General features: G+C 52.8%; 1 protein-coding gene across 4 annotated transcripts in view; it reads left to right on the top strand.

Annotated features, from left to right (window-relative positions):
* Positions 1-320: 320 nt before the first annotated feature.
* The window catches only part of PRKAR1A (protein kinase cAMP-dependent type I regulatory subunit alpha), a 20,950-nt gene continuing 18,287 nt past the window's right edge, over positions 321-2,983 (top strand). The window contains exon 1 of one of the 4 annotated variants that reach the window (XM_006146744.3): positions 321-443. The gene's annotated coding sequence lies outside the window, so the exon portion shown is untranslated. Of the gene's footprint in view, positions 458-731; positions 847-2,600; positions 2,643-2,983 lie in introns of those variants that run through there. The other 3 variants (XM_014587158.2, XM_006146743.3, XM_027771144.1) reach the window with 3 other exon arrangements.

The raw sequence follows: 2,983 nt of genomic DNA, 5'->3' as shown, positions 1-2,983 counted from the left end.
GGACCGGATGGCAGGACAAGCCCGGAGCCCAGCACGGCGCTGGCGGGCACAGGATGCGCTGCCCGCGTGCGCATGCCGGTTATCCGCTAGCGCTCGGCCCGCGGAGCAGCTGCTGCAGATCCGCCGGGGCCGCCGCCTCCTCCGGGGCTTGGACACGGCAGGAATCTCCCCACCCCGGCTGGACGTCCTCCCCGGCGGGGCCGCGGGGCGGAGTCGCCCACCTGTCATCCGAGACGCCCCACGTGGGGCGGCCCGGAGGCGGGGGCTAAGAGGAGGGAGAAAAGGCCGAGGCGGTGAGGGAGGCAGGAGTGTGAGGGGCGTGGAGCGAGGAGCGGAGGCGAGGAGAGGAGAAGGGGAAGAGGGGAGTCGGGAGAGCCGCGCGGAGAGGGAGCCCGGAGCCGACGGAGGAGCGCAGGGCCGCTGAGGCATCCGGAGAGGGACAGGTACGGAACGGCAGGTGAGCAGCAGGGAGGGGAGAGCCGGGCTGGAGAGAGCGGGAAAAGGAGAAGACGCAGGAGTGAGGCGAGGGCTGCGGGCGAGGGGCAACGAAGCTTGGGAGCGGGGCTGAAGGCGAACGATTCTAGGGTGGGGACGGTCGGGGTCCTTCAAGAAGGGGCGGGGAAAGGAACCCGGCCGCTGCGCCTTTAATGTTGCCAAGGCGACGGCTCTGGCCAGAGCGAGGCGCATTGACGTCAGCATCTGAGCGCTGATTGGCTGCGGCCAGGTCTGGAGCCGCCGCCGAGCCGCTATCGCTGAGTGGAGCCGGGTTGAGAGCGAGGCGTTCAGGTAGCTCGGTCCGCCGAAGTCTCGCACCCTCAGTTCGTGCTTGCCGCCGCCCGTCTCCAGGTGAGTGGGGTCGGCTGGGGGCCCCGGCGCGGTGCGCGTCCTCGTCTCGCTGTCCGACTGGGGGCGCTGGACCGATCCAAGATGGCGTCACGGGGAGCGACCTGCTGGGGAACGGCCGCACCCCCTTGCCCCTCCCCGGCCCGGCGGGCGCCTCCCCGCCGGCCTCACGCCCCGGGCCGCTCCCACAGCCCCGAATGTGCACCCTTGGGTTCCCCTGGCCGTCGAGGCGTCGGGTGCGGGGCTCCCGGGCCGTCCTGCCCCCACCCTCCCCTGATTCCGGGCGTTCAGCTCCGGGTTCTCCGCAGCCCTCGACGCCCCGGCCGCCTCCGCCCCCGCGCGCCGTGGCCATCTCGCTCGCCCTCCCCCATTTCCTGAAGGACATCAGTTCGGTTTCACCGGAATCTGCCGTCGTTTCCCCCGCTGGTTCTGGCTGATCTTGAGACCCGGCAGTTTCCCCGTGCATTCTGTGTCCTTGTCCCTTCTGTCATCGCTTATCCCTCTCCTTCGAGGCATTATCTTCCCCCCCTAAAGCTGGTATTAGTCTGGCTTCCAAGTTTCTTTTTGTCCACTTTCACCTCCCTTTCTTTCCCGATTTCGTCCCCTGAGGCTCATTTTGTTCCCTAGGGTTCTCCGCCACCGTGGCTTTCTGACTAGTGTAGAAGAGGGGGCGGCCTCCCTTCTTCATGACTGCGGTTTCGGAGGAACGAAGGACACTTTTCTGTCCGTCCTCTCGAAAATTCGTGGTATTTGCTAACCCCTCCAGTTTTGTGCCTGTGTGGTGCCAGCAGACTTACTACTTGAGAGATTCCTAAGGGATCCGACTGCTCAGCAGAGGAAGGAAAGCTAACACTTGCTCAAGATGACCCCAAGGAAGCCTTACTTTACTTGGCAGGTCTAAGGGGGTGCGGTCGGAATCAGGAACAGTTTCTCCAAGTGTTTTAAGTATGTCCTCTAATGAAATCTTATAGGAAGGAAATGTTATAATAACTCTTTTACAGTAACAAAAAATCTGAGTGTTTCCTTATGAGTAGACAATGAAGGAAAAGTTTTAAAGTAGTTAAATAATTTTTAGTGGGAGAGAAGCTGAGTTATTGGCTCTTGAAATTTTTGAAGTAACAAATACAGAAGTAATCCATGTATGTTAAAATGATTAAGACTGTGAAATTTGGTTATTCAGGGGTTCGGGTGGTGTCTGTATTGATCTTGGGGTATTTGTGTGTACGTGTGTCCATGCTATCTTACTACCACTGTCCTCTTTGTATTTTTTTGGTAATACATTAGTTTCAAACAAACAAAAAGTTTAATTTCTTAGGCTCTGTTATCTCTACCAGCCTGATCTTAGAATTTCTCCGATGAGTTGAATACATGTATTAATAGTCCTGAAATATGACTGCCTGTCTTAAAGCATAGATCTTGATGGCCTTCGGTATTATACAAAAGGCAGAACATTCTTCTGATTTTTTTTTTTTCCTGTTCATAGCACTGCCTGATGTAGAACAGTGGCTGATATAAATCCATCCTAAAGTAAATGAAAAAAATTTTGTGTTTTTTTCTGAAATAGCAGCATGGTTCTTTTTTCCATGGCTTCTAATTTGTGGTGCTTGTCAGGGAGCCACAAACGTTCCCACGGTCTGTTAATTAGTCTACTTGTTATTGACCTTTATCATGAAAGTTGTCAAAACAAAATGAATAACAGTGTAGCACTTTAGTGCCACTCTACTCTGATATTTCTTTCTCCTCTTAAATTTACAGTTCCTTCTCAGTGGTTTTGTGTGCACCATAATTGGAAAAGTCTGGTTAGTATTGAATTCATTTGTAGAGTGGAGAGGAGCGTTCTTAACCTCTAATCTCAATTGCTTAATAATTAGGAGTTGGGAGGAATACAGTATGTGACCCTGTTAAATTACTAAACTTTTAATTCCAGAATAGGATTCGGTGGTGTTTATTTTCCATCATGTTAGTTTGAACACCCTGAAACTCCTTAATACAATTTATCTATTGAGTCTTTGTATAAGTTTGAAACTTAAGTGTTTTAACATTTTGTTGTCCAGATGAAGAAAACTTGTGACAGGTTTTTGTTTTAGATCTTTCACAGTTTACTTTGAGGTAAGGTTTTTTTTTTTTTTTTTTTTCTTTC

Source organism: Tupaia chinensis, unplaced genomic scaffold (assembly GCF_000334495.1).
Source record: "Tupaia chinensis unplaced genomic scaffold, TupChi_1.0 Scaffold000187_1, whole genome shotgun sequence".
Classification (NCBI taxonomy): Eukaryota; Metazoa; Chordata; class Mammalia; order Scandentia; family Tupaiidae; genus Tupaia; species Tupaia belangeri.
Note: the sequence above shows the minus strand (reverse complement) of the source record. Positions and strands in the feature narration are given on the sequence as shown.